Here is an 18911-nt window from a genome sequence, read left to right as displayed (position 1 = left end):
AAACGATTTTGATTGGCTAAAAAAGTAGATAGAGTAACTCCCTTTACGGTAGCTATGCGACATGAAAGACCGATTTCGAAAGCGAGTTGCAGATTCTGGGAAAAATGGATGCTGTGAACGAAAATGGAAAGTCAAAGCAACATAAATTAACACAATTCTTTAGAAAAGAAAGCGGACAGATAAGCTAAGGAAATTACCAAATGTTAGGTTCGCAATCGAAGAGTCTAAAATAGCGCAGACCTGAATGCAGAATCGGAAACATCTACCTGTCAAGTCTCACGGTTTCGCCGTGAGTCTCACGGTTTTTGACATGGAATGACGGTCTCATGCTGACTAAGTAATTTCTCACGCATTTCTTCAAAAACAAAAAAAAAAATGAAAAAAAGTAGTGTTTGGATTACATTAAATGTTGTCTATAATTACTACCGAGACGGGAGGGCTGTGGTTTCTAACCTAAATACCACATGTACCGAAAACTGTTTTTACGGGTGGTAACAGGGATCATATTTTCCGCAACATCAATCGGTCCGGATATAAAAGTATCCGAAAATGTGTGTCCGAAATCATGACAAATTACGTTAAAATATATTAAATAGGTGGTAAAATACATGTACAAGTACAATTCCATAGGCATTTTTTTAAACGGAACGAGTTTTCTCAAATGGTTTTATCATTTGGTATTTCATTGTTGTTTCGTGTGCTGTTTTATCAGACTTTTTCATCGTTGTCAATATTATTAATCTGTGAAAGTCTATACCCATGTTTTAAATTGTTGTCGACACAATAATATCTTACAAACATGCACTGAACCAAACAAATGTATGTGCGTAGGTGGCTACTGACAACAACAAACCAAATAATTAAGAAATAATTTGTTGTCAAATAACCCACGTCCGATAGTTTAGATGCGCAGGGATTTAATCACCAGAGCAAAGCATTTGAAACCACGAATCTAATTCCGGCCGTGAGTTATTCAACAACGAAGTACAAGAATTATTTCGATTCTAACACGGTTTACTAAAGATTTATTCAATGTATTTTATTTTTCTTGTGCACTATTTTATTGAAGTTCCGCCCATACTTTCGCTGTTCTGTCGATCAGATCCGCGACTTTCATTCATAATTTTATTACCGGATTATTACGCTGGTGGAAAATGTATCGGCATGTTTGGTTTAGTTACAGCGCGTGCATTCAGACGCGTCTTTTCGGGTGCGTCTTTAATCCGCTGTTCACAAGTTTTTGATTTGGTCTAACGTGCAAAACCGGTCCTGACCGGTTTAGAGACTGCAGTGAATGGTTTATCACACATAATCGAGATAAGAATGTCATTAGGGTGTGTTAGCATGTCCACTGTGTAATCGATTTCATGACATGGGAATTTTAATAGCAAACAGAATCGGAACCGACTGTTAGGGATTTTCAATCAGTCTTTTCATGACCCCAATCGGTCTAGGACCGACAAAAACCGAAAAAAATATGATCCCTGGGTGGTAATGTATCATTATCACTACGCCACCGGTGTCTGTGTAAACAAAAAAATCTCTCCTGCAAAATGTCAGCAAGTGGCTCACCAGAAAGAAAATTTTTCAAGCAAAAAAAGGGCAATTCAGACAAAAATAGTCTTAAATTTTGCTCAGGACATTTTTCAGGTGGGGCATGCCCCCGGACCCCCCCTAGGTTTGGCGACTAAGTTTTTTTTTCCTTAGCGCCAACCTAGCATTGTGTGAATATGTTTTTGACACTGTGACCTTGGCCTTTGACCTAGTGACCTGAATATCAATAGGGGTCATCTGCCAGCATGATCAATGTACCTATGAAGTTTCATGATTCTAGCCATAAGCGTTCTTGAGTTATCATCCGGAACCATTTTACTATTTAGGGTCACCCCCGACCTTGACCTTTGACCTAGTGACCTGCAAATCAAAAGGGGTCATCTGCGAGTCATGAGCAATCTACCTATCAAGTTTCATGATCCTAGGCCTGCGCGTTCTCGAGTTATCATCCGGAAACCATTTTACTATTTTGGGTCACCGTGACCTTGACCTACTGACCTGAAAATCATTAGGGGTCATCTGCAAGTCATGATCAATCTACCTATAAAGTTTCATGATCCTAGGCCTAAGCGTTCTTGAGTGATCATCCGGAAACCATTTTACTATTTCAGGTCACCATGACCTTGACCTTTGACCTAAAAATCAATAGGGTCATCTGCGAGTCATGATCAATGTACCTATGAAGGTTCATGATCCCTAGGCCCAAGCGTTGAGTTATCATCCGGAAACCACCTGGTGTACGGACCGACAGACTGACCGACATGTGCAAAGCAATATACCCCTCTTCTTCGAAGGGGGGGGCATAAAAATAGCAATATATTGGAAATTCAATTTTGTCTAGAAGCCCGGATGACAAAACCCTGTTGTCGGATCAAAAAATTGATTTGCGTTTCGCAATTGTCTCCCGCAAATGTCTCCAGACTTCGCAATGATCAATACACAAATAACATAAAATTCGAAGCGTTTGGATTGAGAATGAACAAAATGGTGTTTTATTATTTTGAAAAAGCAGCAATAATTAGCATTGTATCGATCTTAGTACCATCAGAATTTACTTTGTTTACCGTCAGGGTTCGACACTAAGGCACGTCCGACAGACATTGTCTAGTAAGATCGGTGGTCGGGCTAGTAAAACTGTGGGCTAGCTTGTCCGACTGGTCGTACATACAAAATCTATACTGATTCATATAACTATAACTAACCGAAAACCTTTTTCTCTTGATGTGTAAATAACAATTGTATCCATTATTTACATCAGAACAAAACTAGCGTATATAAATAAACGCGGAGCATTCACATGATTCATCGCTATTTATAGACGCGAAGGAGAGCTTCCCGCAGAAATAGCTTGTTTCCATTGGTTGTCATGAATATTAACCCTTTGCATGCTGGGAAATTTGTAGTCTGCTAAAATGTTGTCTGCTGAATTTTTAAAATTAGCATTTTCAATTTTTTTCAAAGAATACTATCAGAATAGCAAACAGTTTGGATCCAGATGAGACGCCACGTTCTGTGGCGTCTCATCTGGATCCAAACTGTTTGTAAAGACCTTCAAATATTCCTTTCAGCACTGAAAGAGTTAATGATTTTCTACAGTGTCATAGAACTTTACATCATGTTTTTACGACTTCTATCCAAAATCGCTATCGTCGATGTAAACATTTTGGTGACCGCGTAGCAGACGAGAGAATGTAATTTAAAGAATGGCTTTGTTCAAGGTTGGATTTTCGTCCGACAAATAAGTTAATAAAGAAGAATCAGACGGTAAAACTGACACAGATTATGATGGAAGAGGGCCTTGGAGCTGTGGTAGCATGGAGCACAGCGGTCAAGGAGGCTAGAATTTGATAACGTTTAATAAATGTCACCTGCTGTACAGACATCATTTGTTTAACTGGTGATAAACAGTGAAATTATAACAAACAATTTATGTTGTTAAATAGTTTTATATTATTTTTTACTCTGTGCATCAAATAACTTTCTTGTGTTCACTATTAATTTTCTGATGAAACCTGATTAAACAGTTACACAACACAATTCTGTTTATTTGCTATGTCATTAATGGTCTAGTAGACATCAGATTCGGGCTAGTACATTTTAAGAGGAGCTGGTCCGATGGTCTGGCTGTAAAAAAGTTTATGTCGAACCCTGACCGTGCAAATTTACAATGGAGTGCGCCGAATAATGTTTTGATATCGCAGGAGAGTAAGCGTATGTATTTTCAAGATTTTCAAGTTTTCGCAATGTGGAATTTCATTCCAAGGGTGGTTGAACCTCTGCCTAAAAACCTTAAACTAATGAAGAGAAGCTTGAAGTACAGAGAAAATATGAAAAGGATAAGAGATAGTTTAGAAGATAGTAGTTTTCTTTTTATAAATGCACAATACATTGTGAATAGTCCGGAAAGTAAGCTGAACTTTATGTCAAATAACATTGTCGGACCACTTGAATCTTGGAGGACCAGTAAATTCTGAAAGCTGGTGGTCCTTTGGGTCAGTACGTAAAAAAGTTAGTGTCAAGCCCTGGTAGAACTCATCAAGGTGCATCTACATATGAAGTTTCAAAGTTGTAGGTGGAAGCACTTTCATTGTAGAGTAAAATGTCAAGGTTTTAGCATGACACAACACGACGAGCTGGCTATGACAAAACCTCGGGGGTTTTCTCCGAAAACATCGAACTAATAAAAAACTACCACCGAGTAAAAATCTTACAACCTTAAGCTTGGATAAATTGGGTTATATTATAGAATTTACAAACAGGCCTTTTTCTGTCTATTCTGGGAAAAAGTACCTGGAAAAATTGGGATTTTACCAGTCCCGGTTTCTTCCGAATTGGGAAGAATTTTCATGGACAAAAGCATTGTTTGGGAAATTATTTTTCTTTTTTTTTCTTATTTTATGAAATGTTTTCATACATAGGTATTGCCTAAAAATGCTATTTAAGTATTAAACTCTTTTTTACCATGCAACAAGCAGCTGCAGCAACAGTCATTGTCCACTGCTAACGTAAGTATGAGTATGATAATAAAACACAGTCTTTGTTACGTTTGAAGTTCAAATGATATACATAGCTTGATATGTCATTAAGTATTTTTTATGAACATTCAGTCGAACGACCTGCATCCAACATATTGTTATTCAAAATTCAAGTTGCCAAATGTCTGAAGGCAACCATTATTTGAAACACAAAAGTATAGCTAAACATCATAAATGTATAGTATTGAAATGTTAAGAAGCTGCAAAGGGTAGTGACTCTGAATCTGGCAGTGGAAAATGAGTCATATTCTTGGTTAACCGTTGAGTAGACTGATTGGCGGTAGTATTTCCCCACAAAACATTCAGTTTTTGTGTGTCTTTCAGGTCATTTTTTTGTATTTTACTTCAATAATACTTAGAATTATGCGACATTTTTTTAAACTGCGTCAGATTTCTGTATTTTTTTACCTTAACTTACTCTTCCGAACCACAGTAACGTTGCAAGTTAAACTAGTCCACATTTATTTACCTCAGGCCATTGATAACGATTCTCAAACAATTTACAGTAATTAATGCGTACACATTGTTATCAATTGTTGTATACATACCTGATAATTCTGAATAATCCAGCACTTCAATATTTAAAAGCTAATTCTGACCGAAAATGACCGTAAATGTGTCTTAAGAAATGCATAGACACAAGCGTCCGTCATTGTTTGTCTGAAGTCTCAAGATCCCAAAATTGCATTATGGAACGCTCGATACTATGACATTTTACGCATTGGCATGTTAAAACACGGTGCCCAAATTATTTAAAACACAGTATCTACTGAGAAACGCATTTTTCGGCTCCATTATTTCGGTTGGAAATTGGGAATTTTTGTTTAGATAATTGCGAAAAAAACATCCATATTTGGCATTGGGAATGGGTCCGACTATCGTACCTGTGAGATAGGCAGAAAAAGGCCTGACAAATGTCCAAGCTACAGTGCTTAAGTTCATTTTGAAATATTTCAAATTAATTTAGCTTTTTTCCAATAGCTTTCTCTGGATTAAACTATTTAAGATGTAAAACAAGTTTTAGTGTTGGAAGGGGAAGCTTGGTATTAGTTTATAGCCGTATGGATACATATGGCTGAATGTTACTGCTTCAATATGATTATCATAAAGTCTTTAAAGAAAGCTACAACAATCCATATTCCATTAAAATTTTCCTGTACATTTTTGCAAAGAAATATTCAACTTAGTCCTTTATAAAGGACACAGAGGGAAAGTTGAGAAAAAAATCGGTTTAAAAATAATACAAGGCATTTCACATGAACAATTCTAGGGAACAGTTAAGCATTTGAAATGTTTGATTCCATTCATAAACCCATGTGGGACAGACAGACACAGTGATTCCAGTATACATTTAGCCCCAATCACTTGTGGTAGGGGAAAGCCATATAAAAAGATTCAGCTTTTAAATGGAGCAAATAATGGTTATAACATGTAATTAACCTTTAGTTTATGACGATTTATTGCAATTTCTCCCCAAAAGTGCTGGTCACATGGTATTTTTCCCCTTTTGAGAGGCTAAGGCTGTATCCCAGGTTTAATTGTTTGTTTGCCCTTTTTATTTCTTTAAACATATACAGGCAAATACATATAGTGCCAGCTGAAATTGAAATTAATAAACTTCTTTAAATGACTTAAGGTCAAGGCTATCTGTCAACAAGAAATACCTTTAGGTGGAATTGTATCCACACAAAATCCACCAAGATCTGCATTCTTTTTTATACTTTCCTCTGCCACCAAGTCTGGATTGGTTCTTTCGTCTTTTCTTCTTTTTGACCGCATCTGTTTATACATACAAGGAAAACCTTCACATTCCTTGGTAGATTTTGATACAAAGAGGAATCTTAAATAATGCATGAGCCACAGTGCAATCTCCAGGGATTTTCTTAAGAACTTTTCTTCCACTTGCACTGGGGGCAAGTCACTATGAACATCTACTTGCCCACAGCGAAAACAGGTTGTCCACTTTCACAATTATGCTTATTAAAATATACTTTAAAAGATAAACATAAGAATGCAATCTGTTTATTTTATATCATGTAATCAAGGACAGGTTTTATCTCCTTTGTGACCCGTCGAAAAATGGTCTTTTCCACTGGAATTTTTTTCCCCTCAGCCGGTAAATTTTTGCCTCAATTTTTGTTTAACCTTCAAATATATAAGTAAACCAGATCCAGTGTAGAAAATAATAAAAATATTGCATAGAACATTAACCAGCTTTCATACAACTTGTTAACAGTACCGGCCAACTTCAAGTGACCCACTTCATTCAGAGGTTGGGGAAGAATGACCCACAAATACAATGTCCCTGAACCAATCTCTCAGTTTAAATTCAGTAATTTGCAGAATAATTTTAAACTAAACATATAAATAAACTTAAACTAAAGATTATCACCACCAATATCAATGGGTAAACAGCAATAAATACGGCCTGGGGGCAAATACAATGCAATACAGTATATTACCTCGTGCACAAAAGAATCTGCTAGGCCCGTATTCACCAAACAATTCTTAGACTTAAGTCTAAGAATAAAGAAAATTGATTAGGTCGAGTCCGTCACGTCGAGTCCGTTAAGTCGGTCATGTCGGGTCCACTGTCCGCGTCGAAAAAGAGCATGGCTATCCCAGCAGGCATAGCATCCATCCGATTGGTCGCGAGCCCCATTGGCGGGTTTTCTTACAAAGTTGTCGTTCGTTTCTTTCAAAGTCCATTCGGAATGGGAATCAGACAACTCGCCCCAAAGAAATCTCACCCCAAGACAATTCGCCCCTGAAATCTGAACAAGCGTGAAATGTTAAACGACGTTTAATTTGACGGCATGCTTTCATTTTCTGTTCAAAGATTTTTTAATCAGACATATTGTATGATAGTTTGGTTTAAATATAGAAGAATAATTGAATGCTTTTGTGTTAGTTATGTTTTGTAAAAGTGTGAGTTGATGAAAATTAATTATGCCGACATGCTTTGATTGTCTGGACACAGATTTATGAGTAAGACATATGGTATCACAGTTTGGCGTGATAAAAGACTACATAAGGTTATTAACAAGCTTAACCAGACAACAATGCTCTTTTTAAAGTAATTGACCACTCGCCAGCTGTCAATCAAACTCACGTAATAATCAATCAGATTTCGTTTATTGCGGCCACATGGTCCGACAAACAAAGACTTACGGAGTAATGGAATAAGCGTTTTATGAAAACACAACTTAGTGGGCGGAGCGATTGCGTATTTGGCGACTGATCATTTAAGAGGGCTGTCTGTATATAAAGCGGGCAGTTTTCAGTGAATCATATGCCCCAGACCAGACCACGATACTAACCTGGCATATTACAAAAACACATAGGAATGCTGTCTTTGCTTTTATAACCAGAAACACTAACGTGTGCGCTCTCCCTAATACCAAATTTACTATCATCTCAAACTCAGCCCTCTCTTCTTTCATCAAATAAATGACCTATCAAAACTAGTCTGGCCCTTACAACACCACAGTCTCACAAGACACTTAACACAGCAATAAGAAAGAATTTACAAAGAAATTTTCTACCCCCAACGAACTAGTCATCGGCCCAATCAAACAAACATAGTCCCTTTCTTCTATCATCAAATACATGATCTTTCAAAAACTAGCCTGCCCTTCGCAATAACATTCAAACTATATACCAAATAGCAACAGAGAGAGCCCACGTTACCGTAAGATATGACACAAGACAGCAGAACTACACATGTATATAAGTACCGATACTAACACTATGTACTAATATGTCCTCCGCGAGAGACGTTAAACGGGGGTGCAGTGTATCGGTGCTATACACCGGGCACTTAAAAGAACCAGGGGCGCCTCTGGAATCGGGGCGTTTCCTGTATCCTGCTCGAACCCCCACTAACACCTCTCATGGGGCGGAGAGCACAATAACCACACTTGGGTAAATGAAAGCTAGAATACGGGACATAAACTATAATACTATGAGTTTTACAAATTAATATAAAACATAAATAAATCATATGATATAACAACGGCATTTTGAGATCATTTATTTACTTTACCTATCCAATTATAATAGCAAATATAACATAACTACAAAATAAATACATCCCAGCTTGATACATGGTCTGGATGTTTGGCAGGTGGGTGGGAAAGAACGATGGTGACTCCGGGTGGGGCTTTGGGGGGCTCCATGGTTGGTTCTTGACTGATCTGTTGTCGCGCGCAGCGAGAGGGTGGATGAGGGTGCTTGTCTCGAGGGTCTTCAGCGGTTGGGTGCTAGGGCCGGGGCCGTATGCGGGCGCGGGGGGGGGGGGGGGGGCTCGGGCTCGCTCGGCGTGGGTGCGCTTGTGCGGGGGCGGCGTGTTCTGCGATCTGGGAACTGCAACGATATACAGCCCTTCACGACTGACCGACGACCGTAAATAACCGACAGACATCTCCTCTTCCGCTCCAGACAAATGCACAACAATCACATACCACATACTATACACAACCATACACAGATCAACATCAAGGGACCCGGAACACATGGGCGTGGCACTCTCATACACATCACCCGTTATGAGTGGGGGGTTGTGAGAGCGTTATGTGTGTGTATTCCGGGTCTTACTTACCGAGTGGTGTTGGTATGTGGGTCGCGTTGAGTGTCTTGTACATAAGTAGTGTGCGGGACACTCGGCGGGATCCGCACCTCATCACCACCTTACGGTAAATAACACATTAAGGTCTCATTGGCCAACGTGCACGAAACTCTCTTTAAAATTAAATTATTTGGCGAATACCCGGGAAGCCGGGGTAAATTTGACCTACTTTGGCTCTAAATTAATCTTTTTCCCCTGAGAGGTCACAGGGGCAGGTCGGGCTACCATAACCCTCGTGAAGAGGCCAGTAGGACCTGTAAATAAACTCTGAAACACACACAGTGAATCATAAATTGAACTAATTTATATAAATATTTCAAACATTTGTGCTTCTTAAATGTAGGATACAATAATTTTACTGTGAGAGTAAGTGAGTTTTGTGTTTCTGCAATGGCAGAAGTGGTAAAGTGCATACATTGTGGAAAGACAGTTGGGCAGAGGCAACGTGCTGTTTCTTGCGATGCCTGCGAGCGATGGCAACACTTAGGTTGTGATTCTGGTAAGTGAACTTATAATATAATTATTTGTTATGACTTACATTTTTCAGGTCAGGCATATAATGTTTTCCCATAACTTATGAATCTAAATCATTTGATACTTGCATATTATCGGGTAATCAACCAATGTCCGTTAATCCGTTGACACATAACAGATACCTGATAACGATAATAAAACATGTCATATAAATGTGGGAAGTCGCTTGACCGTTACCTTTGCGTTATATCATATGGGTAATGTACACCGCTGCTACACCCGATAATTAATTAAGCATTGTTGAAATCCAACATAAAGTGCTGATTACATAGGATTTAAAACAATATGTTTGTACTTTTACCTGAAATAATGAAATATGAATGAATATTATAATATTATGTGCATTTTATATTTATGATAAGAATTTACATCTTAACGTTTTATCTAATTTATACATAGTAAATAATCGTGATTATTTTTAACTAGCTTAACGCCCTTAACAATATTATTTCAGATATAAATTTTTACGTTTCGCACGTCGATTTTGGTATTTTCTTTACGAGTGAAACAATATAGCCAATACAAAATATCCTATTGATTACTCAAACACACTCTTTTACTATATAACATCGTGCATTTTTAACCATGGAATATTTTTAATATGTTATATAAGACTACTTGCTATACTGTCAGTGCGGAAATTGACCTTATTTCTTTATATCCACCTTCACATTTTATTAGCGCCGTCTTTAATTAGGCTATCTCTAATAAAGAACAGATAACTGTGAAATTAATAACAATGTGCAACGGTGATGTGGATACATCCTCGTTTTTAATTTTACATGTACACAACAATTTAGCCATAAATGAAATCAATTATTTTGGCAGTAAATCCATTTTTCCAGTACAGTAGCCAGGTGCCTGTGTATTTAGCTGATAAGATATATTCACCACAGCAGGTTGCTAATACACAGTGTAGACTTCCCCTGTTTTATTATTGTATTTGTTATTTACCTGATTGGATTAAATGAGTCGCGTTCTGGGAATAATGGGCATAATGCATGTGCGTAAAGTGTCGACCCTAAATTGGATTTTTGCTAAAAAGACACTTCATTTAAACGAAAAATGTCATAAAAGCGGAAAGTGCCGTCCCTGATAATTCGTGCGGATTGTACAGGCTAATCTGGGACGACACTTTAAGCACATGCATTATGCACAGTTTTCTCAGAACACGACTCAAATAAAGTATATTCATTCGGGTCTGCTAGCGTTATGTTAAGGGTCATTTTATTTGAAAAGCTGGGTTTCTGTCATAATTTCCATCGTTTTGCTTGTATACACAATTTGATGAATTTATTGGCGCGATGGAGTATAAAACATGCTGACAGAATAGTATCAGTTTTTAATTATGTGTAATTTAATTCGCATCTTTCGCTTAACTCGAAGTTCAATGTCACGCGCACTTCACAAACATCACGTTTCATTGTATTTATTTTTATAAATTATGTACAAATATTAAATGTTATATACATAATTATGTTTTGTTTATTTACGTAACTAGAAAGAAATAATAAAACATTGCTATATATAAAGCGCTTTACTTTTGCAAAATTCTACAATAAATAAAGACATATCGTATTTTATTAAGTGCACGTGCTTGACATTATAAAATATTAGTATTTTATTGTAAAACAATCGAAATTTGACCTGAGATTTGATGCAAGTCACAATTTATTTAGCGGCCGGTATTCTGCTCTCGGCCGCTGATGGTGTATTGTAGTTTATACAATTATGATAAGAAACTGTAGCAGGCAACAGGCATCAGGTTGATAAGAAGAACTGATGTATTTATTGAACGCGAATAACATCAACAACTAATAATGTTTTGAAATTATAAATTTGCCCATAATAATTGTATAACATTATTCATCAAGCGCAAAGTGCATTAAACGCTCGCCCGCTGTTGGGTATTTTATATTTAGTAACACCTTAATACCATCATTTTTAAACGGAGAACTCTTTTTGTTAAGTGTACGTGCTTGAAGTAATGTTGCTCTTATTTATATAAGACTACTTGCTATACAGCCAGTGTCATGCGAAAATAGATCTTATTTCAGTAAATAACATTACTTCGGCATTGTAAAATTGCGTATTGTATGATTATAATATATAGACATTTATTTAATGTACTGATATCTAAATCAACTTATGATTTTACCGGTATTATGGCATTGAACGCGTGTATAAAAGGCACATATACTATTCTTATTAAATCATATTAATACTTATACTAATTTAAGTCATCACATAATCAGATTGCGCACTGCGTGTAATCAGATTATCACCTTAAAACGATTCCGATGGATTATTAAATCGAGCTTACTATTCAAATCAGTGATTCCTTGTGGTACAATCAAGCATGGGATAATGGCAGACATACCCATGGCACAGTTCATGATTTATTTTATGTAGCTCACAGCCGAGGATCGAACCAATGGTATCTGATATTTTGAAGCGGATATGTTGCCACTAGGCTATACGAGGTTTCAAGAATGAACATGGGTCAGTTACTCTATCGGTATAGAATCTGACGGTGTTTACAACATGATACAGAAGCATAAATATTACGTATCTGAACATCATTCTTTCATGTTAGTTTGAAAAAGTATGTGTATTTCTAGGTCTTTGATGTGCTGATTTAATTTTATTTGTTTACCTTACAGACTCTGGAAAATGGCCCTGAAGCAGATGAGACGAATTCCACACCAGAAACTGAGGAAATGTCAGATAACCGTTCACCAGACTTGAGTTTCGAGAACGAGGCAGATGGTTTGTTGGTTGAAAGCAGTGCATCACTACTAGACGTATCTCTAAGAGTGAGTTGTTTTATCGTTATACAAAATGTTGTTGAATAAAGATAATTTGAAACAAGATGCGTTTGTGAAACACAATGTCCCCCTAAATAATGTTTGACCTTGAAGGATGACCTTGACCCTTCACCACTCAAAATGTGCAGCTCCATGAGATACACATGCATTTCAAATATAAAATTGCTAGCTTCAATATTGCAGAAGTGACATTACATGAGCAATTTTGACCCATATATTTGACCTTTAAGGATGACCTTGACCTTTCACCACTCAAAATGTGCAGCTCCATGAGATACACGTGCATGCCAAATATCAAGTTGCTATCTTTAATATTGCAAGTGTATTCATAAAATAAGCGATTTGGGCCACATATATTTGACCTCTGACCTTGAAGGATGACCTTGACCTTTCACCACTCAAATTGTGCAGCTCCATGAGATACACATGCATGCCAAATATCAAGTTGCTATCTTCAATATTTCAAAAGTATTAATAAAATAAGCGATTTGGGACAAATATGTTTTACCTCTGACCTTGAAGGATGACCTTGACTTTGACCTTTCACCACTCAAAATGTGCAGCTCCATGAGATACACATGCATGCCAAATATCGAGTTGCTATCTTCAATATTGCAAAAGTATTCATAAAATGAGCAATTTAGGCCACATATATTTGACCTCTGACCTTTCACCACTCAAAATGTGCAGCTCCATGAGATACTCATGCATGCCAAATATCAAGTTGCTATATTCAATATAGCAAAAGTTATTGCAAAATGTTTAAGTTGGCGCAAACCAACCAACCAACAGACCAACCAACAGACAGGGCAAAAACAATATGTCCCCCACTTCTATAGTGGGGGACATAAAAAAATATTTGTAGTTCAAGGTCGCGGTGTTGTAGTGGATGAGATATCCGCCTAGCGATCGGGTGTTAGTGGGTTCACTCCTTACTTGGGAAGCATTCTAATTATCTCCTCCATGGACACCAAGTACTGGTTCTTCCCAGGAAACCGACTCGATAATGTCCATGTCTGCCTACCATGCTCGAAAGGGCACTTGGCAGTATAAATAGATAGTTGTTTTTCATGCTCTTCCCATTTTTAAAGAAAAAAACTGAAGAAGTTATCAGTTTGGTGATGCCTTAGTAAAATACAGAAAGACCTATAATCTTTACTTCAAACTGCATTTACTTTGCTTGTAAAAATGTATTTATTTATTTCAGCTCCATGACTATGGAAGGTTTACACCAGTACCCGCCATAATCCGTCATCAGTGTGAACAAGTGCAACCGGAGCTGATTTCTGTGGTTACTCAAACCGACGATACGAGAGTTCCCAGAAGTATATCAACCCAGACTTCTACTGAAACGTCGACAGTTGGGATACAAGTGGATCGGCCTAGCTTCACCTTTGAGGATATAAGGGATGATGACGATAAGGTGTTGTTCTACACTGGTATCCCAACTGCTGGAACTTTTGAGTGTTTATTTGATGAGGTCAGTGTTGGAATGAAAGCAGGGTTAGCACGAAAAACCTGTCCCCGGAAAATAAAGTGTGTTTATAAACTGAAAATAGTCATGCTAATATAAACTGGAAAAGTGGCTCCTTAAAACTAGTACAAATTAAGTTTGATAAGAAGCTGAACAAGTGAACTTTGTGAGAAATTCAGTATACAATTTAACTAGAAGTGTTTGACCATTGCATGTATGTATAAGTAATATACTATGTAATTATGTGAATAATACTTAATTTCACATTTTACAGTCAGCTTTCATTTGTGAAAATAAAATTGTTACTGATTATTATTTTCTTGTCTCATATTCCATACAAACATTTTCAGGCAAAAAAAGAAAATTGTGTTTCTGCGTTTGTGTGTTTGTGCCAATATATTTATACATGTTTTCTTGCTTGAAAGCAGTTTTGTAAGACCAAACAAATTATAAGACTGAAATTCTGATAAATATTGTACTGGATTCAAGTTTACATACATTAATTGACACAGAGCGTTGAAAACACAGATTTCTTTTGTATACCTAAGTAAATGTTTGTCTTTAAGGTTTAGTACTGCTACTGAAGACTTAATCAACAGTTAATTTATAATTGGGAGCAATAAACCCGTCAAGAATTTTTATGCCCCCGAAGGAGGGCATATAGTGATCAGACTGTCTGTCGGTCTGTCCGTCCGTCACACTTTGCGTTTAGGTTTCGAAAAATCCTCATAACTGCTATGTCGCTTTGGATAGCAATTTCATATTTGGCATGCATGTGTATATGGACAAAGCTTTTCCATACGCACACAAATTTTGACCCCTGTGACCTTGACCTTAAACTAAGGGTCCGCGTTTAGGTTTCGAATATGCATTTAGGTTTCGAAAAAAGCTCATAACTTCTATGTCGCTATAGTGATCGGACTGTCTGTCGGTCTGTCCGTCACACTTTGCGTTTAGGTTTCGAAAAATGCTCATAACTTCTATGTCGCTTCAGATAGCATTTTCATATTTGGCATGCATGTGTATATGGTCAAGGCCTTTCCATATGCACACAAACTTTGACCCCTGTGACCTTGACCTTAAACTTAGGGTCCGTGTTTAGGTTTCGAAATATGCATTTAGGTTTGGGAAAATGCTCATAACTTCTATCAAGCGTATATAGGGGGCATAAGTCATCCTATGGTGACAGCTCTTGTTTAAAACCAAGATTTCTGATACAAGTAGCAACACCTGCAGAGTACTTGTCAGATGTAAAGCAGAAGTCATACCAGCAAAGCTTCCAAGGTGTCTATTAACTCAATGGGGTTCTGAAATGATCTATACTTGGACAAAAAGCATTGTGCACAGATTTTTAATAAGATGCAGCTGTTGATACCTCTGTGTTGATTTTCTTAATTTGGTTCATGCTTGCCACTCATTAATTTCATATCATTTTAACATTTTGAAACAGATTATTATCGTAAACCCTTCGGTTTTTCTCCAAACACAGGTAAGGTAATAAGTGATGGATAATAACATAGCAAAAGTTCTTTTTATGATTTATCATTTTAAGAGCAAATCAATTTAGCGGAATAACAATTGACAATCACGTTGTGATGGTATTAATGAACCGTACACAAATCGTTGAAAAGCATTCTACATGTACTACTGTAAAATTCATAATATGAACAGTTGATAAATATTTATACATTCATACACTTTTATGTACAATATTTATATGCTTTGTAGAGCTAAATGACTATTGAAACATAAAAAAGGAGGGACCTCAATGATGTCCTGTACTGTTGTTACTTAAATTATTTTCTGATCTGGCGTTAACTTTTGTTATTTAACCCTATTCCACTTGGAAGCACAGTGAAAACAGCATAAAACCAGAACAGCATGCTAGTAACTCGCAGTCTGTTCAGGTTTTATACTGTTTGCTGCTCATCAGTATTTAAGGGTTGGAAATGAAGCCTTTAAAACTTAAATTTAGTAATAAAGGTACTTTATTACATTTAACTTTTTAAGGAACTACAAAAGCTTGAAAATACATATTTAAGAAGTAAAGGGTTAATCTCTAGAGAAAAGTGAGACATCAAAATTATAAAAACATATTCTAGGAGCAAGGGTAAGCTTGCGAGAAATTCACAATTGTGATCTTAAATTCATATTTGTTACTATTCTTTAAAGATTGCACTCAATTTCTTTTAAATCTTTCAGTCTCTTGTTTCAGTAAAATTACTTCACCAAAATTGGATGCAGTTACACGTAATTTTCTTTCATCTTCCCAAAGTACGTTCTTTCCCTGACCTCTGGTTAATTTTTCAATACTTTGGCATTCAAGTTCATCCATTTGTAGCATATCCATCATTTTCGACATTTTATCCTTCACAGTTTCACTATTCAGATCTACGCTATCACTAAAGTTATATCCAATTTCTATAAACTTTGGTAATTTCACCTCTTCCTTCTCTTCTACAAAGTTCAAAAGCCATCCAGCTGTTGGGTTGCATATTTTCGAGTTTTGAACGGAAACTGTTCTCATTTACAGAAATCGCAAGAAGTTCTTTTCTGGTGTTATTTTCGACTGGCTCTAATTTTGACTCAAAGGTATGTTTCCGAAATGTAAATTCGCTAGACTTTTTAGGCGTTCGCTTTCTTTTCCGGGGATTATTAAATCTGTCCCACACGCATTTTTTTGAGGTTGATCTTAGAGTGCCGTCCTTCTTTTTAGCAGTGAGATCAGAAAGGGCATACATAAATGCACCAATATGGATACATGCTTCTCCGCTCCTGAAAATATATAAACATAATAATTAGACATACTTTCAAACTGCACTTTTTTTTTTGCTCGAGCATCTAAATTTTGATGAAAATTTCCCAGAAACTGGTCCATCCCGAGAATAGCTTGTGACCAGTATATAGATCTATGAAAATGATTGGTATAATGCCGATTCGGGGATCGTAACTACTAGTTCTTCTTGAATGCTCTGAGGGTTTATGAGTACATTCGTACACCTCACAACCCAGAGGGTAAATATAGCTGGGAGTTGGATTATTGCAACTAGGATTGTAACAGAGGCATGTCTCTTGATAAATTATTTATAACCTCGTTTCAATATTGCAAGAACTTATATGAAAAACTGTGTACACTCACCCGGCTGTGCAATTACATTCCGCTGAATGAACCTGTCCAGTGACCTTTGACAGACAGAGCCACACACTGTGATCTGGGTTTTCTTTCACATTTGCACTCGGTAGTGATGGTAATACTTTGCATTTAACAAAACAATGTTCCCATTTGTCACTTATGTCATGGTACAAAATACTGTGTTTATGTCTGTAAACATAATACAATTTTTTGATCTCAATTGTTTTTGTGTGTTCATTTTCAGCACAAAATAATTGTAGATGTCACTATCTATTAATGTAGGAAAGTCCATTAAGTCACTACTCAACGTTTTTAATACATCTGGATGTGGCAGCTTTTCACCGAGTGGCGTAAAAAGTTTTTCTGTTTTCCTTTTTTCATAATTTACTTCCGCATTCCTGTGCAGCTGTCGATCATTTAATCCTAGCTTTTGTACGCCTTTTGTCCTCAAGACAAGTTCATTCTTATTCCCTGACACATAATGATTATGAAATCGTAAATAATCCTTCAATTGTGCAACACTTAATTTGTCAATTTCGATGTCAGACAGATAACGATCGTTTTCTTTCTCATTCGACGCCATTGTTACTGGAAATCAATACTACCCAGCGATTCAATCGCACATTCTCGGCCCTTTCCGTCAAACATCGGATAAGTATTATGATAATCTGCGAGGGGTACCGAATGCCAGCGATTGAGAACCTCCAATTCCGGAGAATACTCAGGGGAGATATGCGACTTTCCGAAAAGGGCTCAGTGGCCTCCCTTATTCTAGAAGATGCCCAAGGGAAGTAACTGCCGTGAGGAGTTTGATCTAAAGTTTGCGAATGGGAGATATAGGCCCGACAATTCGAGTAAAATTACATACGCAAATTTGAATTAAAAAATAGTCATGAGGATGTTAAGCAGCCTTTTATTAAGTGGGTCTTCAACTGTCGGGTCCAAGTGCCCGATAATCGACTTTGGGACCCGACAATCGACTAAAGACCCAACAATACGGCGGTAAAATGGACGTTTGACCCACCATTTTACCCAATCTGAAACTATATATATATATATATATATATATATATATATATATATATATATATATATATATATATATATATATATATATATGTGTGTGTGTGTGTGTGTGTGTATATATATATGTACATATATATTATATCAGATTAAAAAAAAACATTGATGAAATATGTAGTGTTAAAGTGACTTGGCCACGCGCCCAATACCTGTGTATCATTGTATAAAGATAATTATCACATTTACAAATTTGCAAGTGTATTGCTGAAATATTGCTAGTCAACTTTATTTTATGTGTTTTCATACTTACCAAGCACTATTAAATACTTTAGAAATGCTACTTCTGTGCTTGTTCAATGTATTGCTTAAAATGCTTTTCAGTAAAAATCACACTAGGAGTTTGAAATTATATCCATAAAGCTAATAATCTAATGGCTTAATAATAAAAAATGACCCCAATATAGTATATAGATTACTATATAGGGGTCTATTTTTTATTTTGCCATAAAATTAGCTTTATGGGTAGAATTTCAAACTCCTGTCGTAAAAATTATACACATAGTTAATGCTCGAGCATAATAAATAGTGTGCATTGTAAATATACTATGGTATTTTATGTTTAGATGACACAGGATGAGAAAATTGTGCAGCCAGTCTGGGATTTCAAATTGGGATCCCTTGCTCTTCTGGTTGAGCTAATCAT

General features: G+C 36.6%; 2 long non-coding RNA genes across 2 annotated transcripts; both read right to left on the bottom strand.

Annotated features, from left to right (window-relative positions):
- Window positions 1–5886: 5886 nt before the first annotated feature.
- On the bottom strand, window positions 5887–9344 carry LOC127854227 (uncharacterized). Its single transcript, XR_008036976.1, has 3 exons — window positions 8681–9344; window positions 7052–7363; window positions 5887–6368 (listed from the first exon to the last, which is right to left on the bottom strand). It is a non-coding gene; the product is annotated as an uncharacterized LOC127854227 (long non-coding RNA).
- A 2624-nt stretch (window positions 9345–11968) lies between these two features.
- Window positions 11969–18236, bottom strand: LOC127852172 (uncharacterized). The gene is made up of 3 exons (XR_008036106.1): window positions 17192–18236; window positions 12948–16827; window positions 11969–12820 (listed from the first exon to the last, which is right to left on the bottom strand). It is a non-coding gene; the product is annotated as an uncharacterized LOC127852172 (long non-coding RNA).
- Between the last annotated feature and the right edge of the window lie 675 nt (window positions 18237–18911).

The sequence above is a fragment of the Dreissena polymorpha genome, chromosome 12 (assembly GCF_020536995.1).
Source record: "Dreissena polymorpha isolate Duluth1 chromosome 12, UMN_Dpol_1.0, whole genome shotgun sequence".
NCBI classification, from domain to species: domain Eukaryota; kingdom Metazoa; phylum Mollusca; class Bivalvia; order Myida; family Dreissenidae; genus Dreissena; species Dreissena polymorpha.
The sequence above is the reverse complement of the archived record's forward strand: the minus strand, read 5'-3'. Positions and strand labels throughout refer to the sequence as shown.